The sequence below is a fragment of the Pristis pectinata genome, chromosome 16, assembly GCF_009764475.1.
Source record: "Pristis pectinata isolate sPriPec2 chromosome 16, sPriPec2.1.pri, whole genome shotgun sequence".
NCBI lineage: Eukaryota > Metazoa > Chordata > Chondrichthyes > Rhinopristiformes > Pristidae > Pristis > Pristis pectinata.
In genome coordinates, this window is record NC_067420.1 from 30,628,657 (window position 1) to 30,644,694 (window position 16,038).

General features: G+C 38.4%; 1 protein-coding gene across 3 annotated transcripts in view; it reads left to right on the top strand.

The window, feature by feature from the left end:
- Positions 1 to 4,981: 4,981 nt before the first annotated feature.
- The window catches only part of LOC127578703 (disks large-associated protein 4-like), a 435,166-nt gene continuing 424,109 nt past the window's right edge, over positions 4,982 to 16,038 (top strand). For all 3 annotated transcript variants that reach the window (XM_052031016.1, XM_052031018.1, XM_052031017.1), the window contains exon 1: positions 4,982 to 5,158. The gene's annotated coding sequence lies outside the window, so the exon portion shown is untranslated. The remainder of the gene's footprint in view (positions 5,159 to 16,038) is intronic.

A 16,038-nucleotide genomic window follows, 5' to 3' on the forward strand; every position in this document is an offset into this window, starting at 1 on the left:
GGTCTGGAATCCTAATCTTTAAATACTGTTTTATCTCAATCAAACAAAGGCTGTGCTAGTGCATTGAGAGTGGTGGTAAATTTTATCCAAAGTCTGCTTTTACCAATGGGTGACTCCTGAGATAAGGGAAATGGCCTATCTTTTCCAAGGTCTTGCTATGAACTGTTATTGTCAGAGGGCAGTAGAGTGAGCTTGGGGCTGGTTGGTGGAGGACTGAGGTTTTGCAGATGCATAGCCCATCCTCTTGTAAGCTTCGATGAACAACATGAACTTGACTTGCGACTGTGCTCAAATGCAAGTGTTCTCTGCAAAGCAGCTCAACTACTGAAGTTTAGGTAACCTTGATTCCGGAGTGAGGTTAACCAATTTTCCATTAGTTCTGAAGATCAACTCCACTCCCTCAGGAAATTTGAGGTGCAAAACTGTAACAACAAAAATTGAGGAAAGTTGTGCATTAATACAGTTTAACACTGGTCTTCAGAGATTGGTTAATACCATGGCTTGCATGTCATCATGGAACAAGTGAAAAATGGAGATGAATACCTGTACATGGCTGAATTTGAGGACACTGTTTCACAGTCCCTCTCAATTAATGGTGTCAAAGACTCTAATAAAGTCAAAGAAAGCTATGTAAGTTGATAGGTTCTGCTTCTCACGTTTTTCTTGTAGTTGTAGCTCAAGATCATGCCCACTGTGCCTCTGGATGGTTGGAATGCACACTGTGCTTCTGACAGCAGCTATTCCTCCGTTGGGAGGAGGCAGTTGAAGTGGTTAACAGTTCCTCAAAGTCTATGCGAGTGATTCAGAATCAAACATTCATAGAAATTAAATTTTTGTCAGCCTCAAGAGGGGAAAGCCTGCTCTGAGCCTGTAATAAAAGTTAGATTGGATGAAGATATTTTTTTTCTCTTTCCTAGAGTTTTTGTGCAAAAGCTATTATGTTTCCAAGAGATCCCTTCAGCATAGCAGTGGGGAGTTCATAATTATCCTGAACATCTTAATGACTAAGATGAATCTAAACTTGCTGTATGGCAGGAATCTCATGGAGTCGATTGGTTTTATGAAGAGTCTAACGAAAAGATAACCTGTTCCATAAAGCTGACCTGGTGAAGGTGAAAAATTAATTCCTTTTTAGTTGAAATTGTGAGGGAAACATCAAGGTGTTTTGTGTTCCTGCATTACCAGTTTTAATAGACTGAAGAGAAACCTCTTGCAGAAACTCAATATTTCCAAAAAGAAATAATCTGTTGTTCTTTTCAGTAACATGGACAAAATGTGGGACAGTGTGTATTGCATTTACTGGGCTGAGGAAGCCATTGTGTTGCTTGTTCTTCCCAGGATTACCAAGGCTGATGCTACAGAATCATAGAATTATAGAAAATCTATGGTACAGAAGTCATTTTGTGTCCAGCCAATTTTGTCTTGTCTTCCAGCACTTGTTCCATTGCCCTGTAGGTCTCGGCTCTCCATTACAGGTTCGGGCAATTCTTAGAGGCAGAAACCACACATCAGACAGCAAGTTCCAGGCTGCTAGTACGTGGGTGAAAACGTTTTCCTCTCTCATTCCTCTATCAATAACTTTAGGTCTATGCTGCTTGGTCTTTTTCTCTTCTGTTCAGGGAAATGTGTTCTTGCTATTTACTCAATCTGGGCTCCTTGTAGTTTTGTACACCTTAATTAAGTCTCCTCTGAGCCTCCATTACTCCAAACAACCCCGGCCTATTTAATCTTTTCACCCAGCTAGAATGCTCCAGTCCTGGCAATATTTTCATAAATCTCCTCCACATTCTTGCTGGCACAATAACTGATTTTATCCATTGCCATGAGTATTTCTAGCCTCGCCTGGACCAGCAAACGCCACTGACATAACTGAGTAATTTTGCAAAATCATTGATCCTTTTTTTTTCCATTGATATTTTAAAAACAAAATGGACACATGTGTTTCAATCTTCCTCATCGTAGTCTTGCATCTCACCTTCTGCAAACTTCCTGCTCAAGTGGAACTAATCCACGGCACTAATAGGAGATCATTCGACCCCTCTCGCCTGCACTCTAGAACCAAGGTCACCCCAATCTCAGTCATCAGCTGCAGAATGCAGATGATACTTGTGTTTACATACATTGAAGGCTGAGCTCCAAGTCATCCTCAGTTCATTCATTGAAGCCTATAAGAGAATGGGCCTAAGACTTCACATCCACAAAGTAAAAGTTCTCGGCAAACTTTCCATCAATCCCTCACCCAACCTGCTATACAACACTGTCCTCCAGCAGTAAAGATTCACAGCAAGAAAATATTGTCCACCTTCCATGTCATGTGAGATGCTGCTCAGTGAAAGCAGACTGTGAGAATGTAATTTGCTATCACCTTCAGTGTGCCAGAACACCCTTTTGCTGTCTGAGGAAAAGGCTGTTTGAAGATCAAGACTTCATGCCTAGCATAAAACTCTTGGGTTACTGAGCAGCAGTGATCCCTGCTCTAATCTCACTTCTGGGATTTGAATTACCTGCAGCAGAATTACATAAACACTGGAGCAATACCACCAATGATGTCTCTGCAAAAGTGAACCAAAGTGAACCTTTCCTGCATTGAGACCCTCGTTAAACTCAATTGGCTCCACTGGGCAGGTTACTTTATTCAGATGCCTGGCACTTGACTCCTGAAATAGACGTTTTATTCTGAGCTCATGGGAAGAGGTTCAAGAATGTTCTCAAAACCTATTTGCATTCAGTTCTAGTTGCCCCATTATAGGAAGGATGTGGAGGCTTTGGAGAGGGTGCAGAAGAGGTTTACCAATATGCTGCCTGGATTAGAGGGCATGTGCTATGAGGATAGGTTGAACAAACTCAGGTCGTGATCTCTGGAGCGGCGGAGGCCGAGGAGAGATCTGATAGAGGTTTATAAGGTTATGAGAGGCATAGATAGACAGCCAGTATCTTTTCCTCAAGGTTGAAATGTCTAATACCAGAGGGCATGCATTTGTGAGAGGAGGAAAATTCAAAGGAGATGTGCGGGGCAAATTTTTTTACACGGAGAGTGGTGGGTGCCTGGAATGGGACTGGTCCTGTGCTGTTCGATGTTCAAGAAAAAAATGCAATTCTTGGAATCCTTGGCTCATGAAGTGGAGAAAAAGCTTTTAGGATGGCAGTGAGAACATAGAGTCCAAGCATTGGGAATGTAAGCAATGGAAGGAGTGCACTATCTCATGGGCCCTTGTACTTCTCTTGTCTGCCTGCACTGCACTTTCTCTGTAACTGTAACACTATATCCTGCATTCTGTTATTGCTTTTCCCTTGTACTGCCTTGATGTACTGATGTTGTGAAATGACCAGTATGGATGGCATGCTTAAAAAAACATGTTTTCTATCTATCGCGGTACATTTGACAATAAACCAATTACCACCTACCAACCAGTCCCATCAGCTGCCTCCTTCACCATCTGTGGAAGAGTCTGCAGCTCCCACACAAGCCTCATCGGTCACCTGAGAGCTCACAGAACTGTAGCCAGCCTCAATCGCAAGGAGTCACCTGAGAAGTAAGAATATCGTAAAGGACCTCCACAAGGAAAACGTCCTGGATTTGTTCAGGCAAACACTTCAAGTATGTATATTCATAATTGTGATAAATGTACCTTTTAACATATTTGGCAAATCAACAAGATTTGATTTTTAAAAAAGTTACAAAGAGGATAGCTGTCTCACATAGCAAAACCTTTGGTATTCAGTAGAATCAGATGCTGAATTATTTGACATCTATCAATAATCATTTGTGGAACTTGAATATGCTTTTAACCTCTGGAACATTTTCTGTATTTTAAAAATAAGCCTATAAACACCAGATACCATATGTGTGAAAGCAAAGCTCCTAATTGTGTTTGGTCAAAATCCATTCAACGTAATTTTTTGTCACTGCATATTATAGGTAAATATGCAGTGTGTTAACCCACACAAAAAAATAAAACACATTGGTTGTGACTGAAAGCATCTGATGTACTGACAAATAGCATACATGAATATTCAACCTTCAGGTTTATATTTTTCTTAAAGATCCATGCATGCTGTGCTCTAATTAACATTGGAGTGCCAAAATAACCTTATTTCCAGATCATAGTTTGTATTTGGGATGAAATATTTTTCTCTGTAGGGACTTTAAATGTCACTGACTGTTCAAGTGATATAGTCAAAGAACAGTTTGTGAACTGAAATTCCTGCAAAGATTTACTTGCATGTGCCCGGGGATTATGAACGTTTCCTTTTGCTATTCATTCTGTTGGTTGACTTTCTCACAACCTTGTATTGACAGCTGTCTGCATGCTTTTCGACAGTAAATGCTGACAATCATGTACAATGCTATCAGATTCTGTTTTGTTTTTGTAGCCCTGTAGAACTTAGTTCAGGCTTGTATCTTGAAAGTGAGAAACATTTCTCTCAGTACATTAATTTCTTTGAATGGCTTTGTGTACACAGGTCAAACCTATTTTAGAATCCTGAAAGTGATGATTCCAGTTATTTCATTTTATCTCTGACAAGCAAGATACTGACTCATCAGTCCTTAATTACTGCTTGCCATTCAAATTTATGCACCATGAATCTCAATAGTTTTACTTTTTAAACTCCAAATGTACTGATCAACATGAAGGACCCAATATAGATTATTGGAGAGTCCAGAAGTGTCGCTGACAGATCATTGTATTAAGTACATAAAGACAAACCTACCAAAATTCCAATTTTGGGATTTTTTTTTACAAAAAGACCAAATCACATCATTAAGTTGCAGGTTTTTCTTAATTACACTAGGCTGACTGTTGCACCAGGAGCCTGCAAAATGGTGAGAAATATTGAAACCTTGTTTTGTAGGAATCCCCGTAACGGAGTGAGTGATCCATGCCTGGTATTAGCAGCAGCCAACTTTGCTTCTCTCGCCCCTTCTGCATGTATTGTTACACTCTCGAGAGGTTCTCAGTGCCGCAGCATCACTGACAGCCTAAATCAGGCTGTGGTATTTGGAAGAATAATGGTGAGCACCATGGAGCTAACAGTTACTTCAGGAAAATAATTCAAAATATTAAGAATGCGAAACATTGCCTTAGGCCAAACTGATATCAAGGATTAAATGAACAGAAATCTGGGCCTCTTCAATGGTTCATTTTATTCAGAAGCGGTGAGTGTTGATTTTTAATACTGCTAAACGCGGACTGGTTTTGTGCCACGAGCTTTGTTCTGTGTTTTTGCCAATGCCAAAGCAATATCCAACTTTGTTAAACCAAATTATGCTTTGTTCAGCACAGTATTGGAGTATTTGTTTTGATTAATAGGATATTTCATAGATCAGGACATGCAGCACAGAACAAAGCCTAGTCCATAAAGTGTACGGACTGACCATTTGTTGACACTAATGTATCGGGAATGCCAAGGTCTATTGGGTTTTCTGCTTTTAAACTAAGAATTGCTGATGAATATTAAATATGAATTTAGACATTTCATAAAATGAGGTTTTCTTCAAGATGATGCCATCACCATGACTCAAGAAGCAAATACTGGCAGCCTGTGTCTGCACACCAGCCCCATAAAATGTTTCGGTGCATCACTGGGTTACTTTAATTTACATTGCAGAAGTTGAAAATGGTATGTTGCCACATCCGATACATGTTTAATCGGTTCACTTTCCCAAAAACTAAATTCTAGCTATCATCTTTGTGCAAAGAAGTGCATTTTTCAAAAGCTCTCTTGATAAACACGCCGTATCTGAGCCGTTGCGTATGGAATTCCTGTTCCGCGTCTTCCATTGCGACTGACAACCAATCATATTTGCATTTGTTTCTCCAGTGAAAGGTTTTAATAACAATATTAATTTGCGCCTCTGTTTTACCTGTTCGTGGCTTGTTGTATTTCATTGCAAAAAATGAAGGGGAAATAGCCCTTTTTCATTTTTTTTGTTACAGTAAATGGACTTTCGGCAGCTAAATGCTTCATTAAAAGTCAGGACGTCGATCCTAATACATTGATTTTGCCAAACGTTGATGTATTTGATTTAACGTTGTGGCTGTCTAAATGAGTGTATTTGATCGAAATACATATCTAGATTCGGGGAATCTGTTTATTGCAGGAGCGAGCCAGGTAAACATTCGAGGCAAACATTTGTCAATGTGTTCATTCTGTTAGGAATTAAAGATGCATTGCAGTTATCATATTTAAAACTTGAATCTTGGACTCACCTGAGGGGAATATAATTTAATGATACATCCTGAGCCAAATGTTATATGGCCTGTGGCTATTAGAAGTCTCATATAATAATTTAGGTATGCGTGTGTGTGCGTGTGTGTGTGTGTGGGGGGGGGGGGGGGGGGAAACGGGGCTGCATAAGTAAGTGGAGTTTAATTTTCGAAAATACTTGACAGCAATTTGCTCGTAATTGGAATATTAAGAATAAAGGGACCAACTATTTGAGGGACCGCGACTCTGTAGTCGTTCCCTTTTCCAATAACCATACGCAGTCCTCAAATGAAACGCACTTTCAGTTATCTGCTGACTTAATTATAACTGTTTCTACGTTTTAAATAATTTCGCTTTGTACGATTTGCTATGCTGTATTAAGTTACCGGGGGCGTGCTTTTTGCAGATTTAACTGCATCTTGCCTTACACGTAGGTGGTGGAGAATGTGATAACAGTAGTTTTTAATATTTTAATCTGTGAGTTTCACGGTGAGCATTACTATCTACGTTTATGGTTGCCGTTGAATAGTCGTACACTTCTCAGCTCCGTAATTAGTAATTGTGATGCTTCAAATTTGGAGACGCAAGTGTCACTGTTCACCCGATTCACTCGCTGAGTACCGCATCTATTCGGCTCGAATTCAGACCCCGCTGAGTTTATTTGTGTCCTTCAGCTTTCTTTGCTGCACTCCATGTGTTTCAGCATCACGGGGCAAATATTCTGCCCCATCCCCAAGATTTCGATGGAGGCATTGATTGAACTCTGATTTCTTTTCTCTCCAAGAGGGTGCCTTTTCTTTGTTTACAATGTAAAAGCCCATTCTCCGAGAACAGTGGACGAGTTCAGCAAACAATCTGACCAGAAAACTAAGAGCAGTGGAAGAGCTCATATTCTGCATCCAGAATGCAGCCTAAAATCTGTCTTCCGGCTTTCAGCCTTCACCCCGCAGACTTGAACGATCGTCCCCTGAATTTTAACGTGCATTGAGTTCGCGAAAGGTAGCCAACTGCTGCCATTAGCGAATGCTCTCCTGTCTTTCTCTGGGGGCTGCGGCGATCTCGCAGTTGGGTATCGTTTTGTGATACTGTTGGATAAACAATCCCCGGCACACGACACAAACTAATCAGTGTGAAAGATATGAGAAGATGTTTCCGTTCATTAAGGTCTCCGGATTGACGAATGTCAAACAGACTGTATCCCGCAACCTGCGATTAAATTCGCATCAAAAAATAAACTGAGTAAAAATGAGGATTAATAAAATTTAAAATCTTGTGAAAAAGAGTAAGGACCAATGTAATTGACTTGTATTTGGGTCTCGGGTGCAACAACAATAATTTCCCTTCATAATTTTGGTTTATTAAGAAAATAAAACGTTCCGTTATTTTGATCATTTAAATAATTAATGCACTCGGAAGCAGCGATGGGGATTGTTTACTTGAATGTGTGCGTTTCGATGGATTTCCATTTTAATGTATTCCAGTTGGCGTGCTGTAGCGTCAACCAAACAAAGTGCACTGTGTTCTTATATTTAAACCTAACCATGCAACTCAGTACAAATCCTTATCACGGGACCACCGTCTGAATAATAATACGTTGTTCATGATGACATTGCTCTAATAATCTCACCTCTTGTTTCCTCCTTCATTGAAAAGTGCTTGTAAGCCGCACTTTCAGACTACAATAAAAAGAACAAATAATTTTGGGAAAAGCACCCGATATTAACTTACCATCTTGGTGTAAACTTGCACTCTTTTTTGCATTGTAAAATGGAACAAATATTGAGAAACGTTAACGTTGAATGCAGAAAAAAATCAAAAACTGTGTACACTGGAAAAGTAGGGAAATACTACATATACTTTGTTATCCACACAAAGTTTGGTTTTGACCCATTTTAAATGACTAAACCTGCCTGGTAGACTCTTCAAATGCTGAAAGTATGGCTGTCTTCTGACAGATAATGCGTACATTTACTTCAGTTACTCAAAGCAGTATTGGGATTTTGCCTTATTATTTGACAGTAGATAATCTCTTGACACATTGATTTGATTATTTACATGAGTGCTGAGTACTTGGAGGTCTTTAAATGTGAACCTCCAGTCTTCCTAATCTAGCCACTTCAGACTCATCTGGAGAATAACGAATCAATTCTAATTCAAACCATTTCAGGTCTGATGGTATCAATTTTTTACCAGAAGAGTTGGGAAATTCCCATTCAAAATGGATTTTTACAATATTTTCCAACATTAAAGTGAATGATATCGATAGATAAACCCATTTATTAGCACAGGGCATTAGTCTGAAAAATATTCCATTAATCTTTGACTCCTTCTCCAATGCAAGTTTCAAATGATTTTTAATTGTCAATCACAAGAATTGGAAAAAAAAGATCAGAGCTGAAGAAAAAACATTTTTATGCTAGATTATCTTCTGTTTTATCGTATGCTAAACTTGCATGCATATCTCTCTGGGAAGCAAACTTTCACATCAGGAGGCAATTAAGTCTTTCTTAATTTATACTGATAATAAGTGCTAAGCAGGTTGATCCAGGTCTTGCAAGCAGTGCATCATGTTCACAGTTAGCATCACTGAAAATTCAAACAATTCAACAGTGATTACAAAGCATTACTAAAGTTGAAGTTCATCAAGTTGCGCATTTCTTGCACCTACTGCTTTTCACTTAAAATATCCAACAGTGAGGTTCTGCAATTATTTCAGTCTGAGCACTGCTAATCAATACTACTACTATTACCCACCTTGAAGCTTCACACTTGTACTTTCTTGCTTCTCTGAAGAACATTTCCAGTTGCATGGTCAGAATTTAAATTATTTCAGGGTCCTTTTATTGATTTTCAAACCACCTGCTTTTGTCATCAGGTATAAAGATTGTATTTCTGTACCCAAATCCAAATCTTCTACGTGGACCAAGAAAAGAGAATACAGCATTCATTGTTGAGTTGCACGACATCCATTCCTTCTCCAGTCTGGGTCATTTACGCTAAACTCTGTTCCTTGTGCATCAGCTGGATTTCTAGATATTTTGTTCCAATTTGTTACGATTGCTCTTCTGCTGTACAATTGAATTTGTCTAACAATTCTCTCGTTGGAAACTTTTTCACAACCCTGCTGAAATTCCCAAAAACACTTTCAAAAATGATTCCCTTTGTTTATCAAAAGAAATCTTTGATTATGAACATTATTATTTTTAATGTTTGTAATGGTTAAGCATTTAAAAAACTTAACAATTTTATCAGAAATTATCAATGTTAAGTCTTCGATCATAATTTAAATGTTTATGTTTCAAACTGGTTTACGTTTATCCAGTTTATCTTTACCTCTCTCCCTTTCCTCTTTTTGTGGACTTGCGCCATTTCTAGGGCATAATTTGCAAAGTGAAGGATCCAAAGCTATCTTTGACTATTCTCCACTGGCTAGATCACATACCAGGAACTTATTTACCTTGACTTTTACTCTTCCTTTTAGAATGTTTAGCTCCTTTTAAGATGGTCCTTAAACCTGGTCTGATACCTTGTTCAGGTTAAAATTATTGTAAAATGCACCTGGGACATTTTGGGGATTTATTAAAAACCAGTTGTTGAGTTGGGTTTATTCCAATCTGCGTTGGGTAAGTAAAGTTCACCCAGGTTTAATTGCTGCTTTTGCATAGTACTCTGTGCTGCTGGCTTATCTTCATCCTTGTTTTATGTATATCACTTCTTCTTGGCTCATGATGTATACACAAATTGTATCATTTTCATTCTGAGTTCTTAACTCTGTCTTTATGGATTCAGTCCAAACACAAACTGTCGGATGTTTTATTTTCTTGTACTGTGATGGAATCTTTAATTAAAATTGCCTAACTAACCTTTCTCTTCTCTTAATCCATTTCTCCTGTTATGAATGTTATGATCAGTAATACTTTCCTAGTTATGTCCAAACATTTGCCATCTCTGCTGTAGCTACTATGTTGTATTCTCCATAATTATTAGCACTTGTAACTCTTCAACCATTGCACTCAATTGTACTCCATTTTTTGACACTGATTCTTATACTTTTTCCTTGTTTTCTTATTTAATTTGTTTTTCTTTCTTCTTTCTATACAATAGTGTTGTTATTTCTTCCGCACAGCCCATTCCTTTACCTTCATCCTTGTTGATTCCATTTTCCACAATACTTATTTTTTTTAAACCATCTGCTTCTGTTTCAATTGCTTTCTGAACTATTCTCATTCTCAAGTGTGAAAACCCAAACTATTTTCCAGTCTCTTGGCTGACTTATTCAAATAATTCATGAATGTTAAATTAGTAAGTTGTTTACACCATTGTGCATGTCAGCATCCATTTTTTATGACAGAAATTGACAGGGATAATCTTTAACCAAAACATTGAGGTAGTGCAATAACACCTTTCCCCTGACCTGTCATAGAAATTTGCATTTTAGTTTGCTTGGATTATCCAAGATAAAATCGCAGCACAGTTGGATCAATTCCATGGAGAGGTAAAATTATTGAATTATTTTTATCAGAAAAAAATGAATGGAAAAACTTTTTCTGTAACTTTCATGTCTGAAGCAAGAAGGGAGTAGAATCCTCTGTCATTCCGTGCAGAGGGAGGGTGCAGGAGACTCCTGAGGTCTGTGTGAGTGAATGTTAATGCCAGTCACCCCAAATATTGCTCATTTTAAAGTTAAATTAGGCCCAAATCAAATAGGGGAAAATAAATCTTTTTTTAATACAATAAGGCATAGAAAGGAAATTAATTGGTCGATGAAACTTTGTATTTTGCTGCTTTATATTTTGTTCATACAAAAGTTTGTAATCTGGTTCACAATTGAACCAATAACGGAATTGCAGGAGGAACTCAGCCAGTCAAGCAGCATCTGCGGAAAGAGAAATATGTGAACATTTTGGGTTAGGGACCCTTCCTCAGACCGTCCTTTCAGGTCCTCAACCCAAAACATTAACCGTTTTCTCTTTCCACAGACGCTGCTTGACTGGTGGATTCCTCCAGCATTTTGTGTGTGTGTTTTTTTTTTGTTTCAGATTCTAGCATGTGCAGTTTAATTGTTTTCCATTTTGGCTCATAATTGATCTGACTCGAGTGTTCATGAGCTCCAACTTTGAAGAATATGCAAGTGTCAATGGGGACATGTGAAAGATCAGTGTCCAATAAGGAGAAGGGACAGTGGTGCATGACAAGCAGTTGGCATGGGCTGGAGCCTAAATTTCTTTCAATCTCATGGAAGGGAAATTTTTAGTTGGGATGGAAGTTGCTTTGTGGAGGAGAAAGGTTGCATTATGTCTTTTGCTCAGTGTTGGGTGAGAAAATTTGAGGTAGATGGCAGTATGTTATGCAGCTGAAGGATATGGTGGTATCTGCTGTCTGGGGGATGCAAGATTTCAATTTTACTTTTTTGCTTGGATTTGTCTGTTTGCTCCTATTATGCAGAGTATTTGAAATTAATCTGTACTCATGACATTTCAACATGTCAACCCTGTCTTTGGAAATTAATTCTTGATGATCAGTGGATATACTTTGAACTTCCAAGATATTTTCTCAAGTGTCTCCAGTCTTCTATCATTTTGGTGGTGGAATCAGATACAATTACTGTTTAAGAGGCATTTAGACAGAAGGATATGCCTTATTGTGGGCAAATGTGATTAGTGTAAATGGGTAAAAAGGTTGGTTTGGCTATGGTGGGCTGAAGGGCCTGTTTCTGTGCTGTGCAAGTCTAATTGTGCTCTTTTGGAATATGAACATCTTGGTATCTTTCCTAAATTGCAAGTATTGGAAGTTCTGGAAGCATGTAAGGGTCTGTCATTTAATATTTTACTCAGTGGATCATTTAGAAGATATACACATTTTAAAAATGGTCTGTGGTTGAGTACACTGAGAACAACTAAGCTAAAATGACTTCACGAAAACGTGCTACATGACTGGATGTTCTCTGTATATATTTGACATGAATTCAACATCTGGGTATACAGTTAAGTTATAAGTATGAATTCAATTCCAGATTGGTGGTGAGGATACACCTAATTTGTGCTCACCCAGGGGTATGTTAATATTCAAGTCCAGTGGTGATTTATTTGTTTACAGGATAGAGTCATAGTCAAACAGCATGGAAACAGGCCCTTTGGCCCATCTAGTCCATTCCAACCAAGATGGCTATCTAAGAGAGTCCCATTTAGCCCATATCTCTCTCAATTTTTCCTATCCATGGGGGAATATTGGCAAAGCCAGCATTTATTCTTGCCTCTTTGCCCCAGCACTCCTGAGTGGAGTGGGTTGCTGAACCATTTTATCAAACAATTATATTGCTCCTTGTTTGAAGGAGATCAGTGAACTCGATTTGCGTGTTTTGACAACAATCCAGTAGTTTAATTGTCACAATTTCTGATGCTAGCTTGAATTTCAGATTTATTTCATTACTTGAGTTTAAATTCTTCAGCCGCTGTGATGATGTTCAGTCTCGTGTTTCCAGATCAGTTCCAGGTGCCTGTATGTTGGTCCAGTAATCTAAAAATCCGTACAATTTACCAAATAATTTTTGTCAATTTTTTTTATTGGAAGTTGTCTCTTCCATACCGGGCATCTTTATTCTATATTTCTTGTCACAAGGTGCCACTATCCAGGTAATACTTGTTTGCTTGTTCAGCATTTACCCCTGGACACCACAACAGAGTTACATTCTATGTGACTATGAGCAGCCACGGCCAAATCAAACATAAATGACAACCATAATGTTCTGCCTTATATTACACAATATTTATCAGTAACTCTTCTGATTATGGTTTAAGATAACATACATACATTGGCACCAAATACACACTTCTGTTGCGATCATAAATATAATGAAACTTCAGTGCCATTATCCCATCTATGGGACGGTTCTGCCCAATGGTATGTTGGCCCTTATTGCCTTAACTTCCTCTGGAATTGAGTACAAGAGTATAAATATCGGGCCTTGGTGACCACATCAGGACTCTTGTGTACAATTCTGGTCTCCTTATGTAAACTTTCTGCAGAGAGAGTGCAGCAAAGATCCATCAGACTGGTTCCTACGATGGTCGATCTGTCAGAAAAGGAGAGATTGCATAGGCTAGGCCCTTCTATTCACTGGAGTTTAGAAGAGTGGGAAGAGATCTGATTGAAACACACAAAATTCTTATGTGATTTAACAGGGTAAAAACAGGGCAGAAGTCTCCTCCCAGCTGATAAGCCCAGAGCTCAGGTTCGGTCTCATTTAGAACAAATGAGGAGAAATGGAGTCACTCAAAGGGTGGTGAATCTTTGAAATTGTGTACTTTGGAGCATCTGGGGACTCAGCTGTTTAATAGATTTTTGGATACGAGAGGAATCAGTGCAAAAGGGGATAGGATGGGAAGGGGGGGGTTGAGTTAGAAGATCAGCTATGATCTTGTTGAATAGCAAAGTAGGCTCAAGAGTGAATGGTCTCTTCCTGCTTGTATTTCTAATAATAATTTAAAGGACCATCTTGTTTTAAAAAGGAAATTAATTCACAGAATTAATGTGCAACTTCAGATTTTCTAAGAGTCAACAATTGCCCTGATTGAGGTTCATATAAACTGAGCTCCATTTATCTACACACACACACACACACACACACACACACACACACACACACACACACACACACACACACACACACACACACACACACACACACACCAAATGACCATGGTCATGAACAATAAATAATTATGTATGACACATATTACATTAATTTTATTATGAGGAAAATATTGAGATCCCAAATTTTGGGACCTTTTTTATTTTCTGGTATCTATTTGTAAATCATTCTTGACAGTCGAAGGAAAAGGCATGGCATGTGGAATCCTAAAAAGGGAGAGGAGAAAAGGTGTTCTGATACTGGGCAAAAGTGAAAACTACTCAGCAACAAATAATAAAAAAAATAGTGCTACAAATGGAAAATGTTGAAAAATAAGTATGGCTTTCAATCTAGTAATAAAAGTAATGTAATGCGTGTCATAAACAATTACTTATTGTTCCTGACCTTTGTCACTTCATAGGATGTGTGTGTGTAAATTGTTCACCGGTAATCCGGAGCACACCTGTTGTAATCTCAGTAAACCCAACCAATTTCTTTCAAACCATTGCTACAGTACTCCCTGAGGAGAAGAGCTTGAAATGGACAAAAGCAGATAAATTGAGCTCAGTTTATATGAACCTCAATCAGGGCAATTGTTGCCTCTTAGAAAATCTGAAGTTGCACATTAATTCTGTTAATCAATTTTCTTTTTCTTTTTAAAACAAGACGGTCATGCATCTGAAATCAACTGTGCTACTTTCAAGTGTGATATCATGGGTGGGATGGACGTCTGTTAGATATACATTAGTAAATATGCTATTAAATTGTTCATGCATGGCTGGAGTATATAGAAGTTGGAAGGAAGATGACTTTCTGTGGTATTTCCCACCTAAGGCAAGTGGATATACTTTTGTTCAGAAAGAAGCCTTCCTCTCTGGAAGAGATGTTTATGCAGAATGCACAAATTGGAAAAACTGAATAAGCAATTCACTGGTGAAATTCCAGGATATTTTTGAGATTTTGGATGAAACATCTCTTGTGTTCTGTAAGACCAAATACAGCAACTCTTTTTCTGCTTAATAAGTAAATAAATTACATACAAAAAAAAGGAAAATGATAGGGAATGACAGGGTGAAGGAAGTGAGCGATGAAGCGGATTGTAAATAACTTGGGGAGAAAAGTGAATGGTTCTGATATTACTGCAGCTGTTGATATGAACATGAAGCATCCTAATGTGAAGATGTCTTGCACTAGTTCACCAGTCACTGAGATGCCTGGCCACCAATCAAGGCCTGTAACATTACAAAGAACACTGATCCTGTTAATCGGTGGTCATTTCCAACATACTTCTGCTGTCCCTGGGATCCTTAAGTCCTTGTATCTGAACTATCTTGAGGATATTTCTATTAAAAGGAGAGGGTTGAGCCAGGCACAGGGCCTTATTAGGTCAGGACTCTGCGTACGTGAGTGCTAATTTGATATAGCATTAGTGCAAATAGGCAGAGTCTTGTCAGGCATATTGGGACAGAACTTTTGGAAGCTGGTTTCACTTGAGAGAAAATTTGGATCAGGGCCGGGATCCTGTAGATAAGGAGACAAAATGTTTTATTAAGCTTTTTAATGGAACCTCTGGACATGGATTTTTGGCTGAGACTTGGCGACTCTTCAGATTGACAGAGGATTACTTTCATATTCAGCATAATAATGAACTTTGCCTGAAACAACTGGATGGTGTTGACCTCCCACATTCTTCACAAGTGCAACTACTTGCAACGGGCTCACCTACTGATATGAAAATATTGGATATATTCTGCACTAATGTTTGTGCATATCCAACCTTAAGGAGACCAAGTACCTGCATCATGTTATTTTGTTCTCTAACTGCCAAAAGATTGCTATTTAATACTGTTACACATCAGCTGTGAATGTAAGGAAAGGATATGTGATGGGTCTTTTTTTTTAAATGTTTATGCAGAATGTACAAATTGGAAAACCTGTGAATTAACAACTAAATTCTCTGGTGAAAATTCCAAGATAGTTTTGAGATTTTGGATGTAAACAGCTTTTGTATTATGCAAGACCCAATACGGCAATTTTTTTCTGCTTAACAAGTAAATAAACTACATCCAAAAAACAAAGGAAAATGATAAATTGGGGGCTCAGACTGCAACGCTATAAGTATGAAAGCTGTCACACAGAAAGCAGTTGTAGATATCTGCACATTCAGTCATATTTCCAAGCCTGTGGGTTCAATGTGA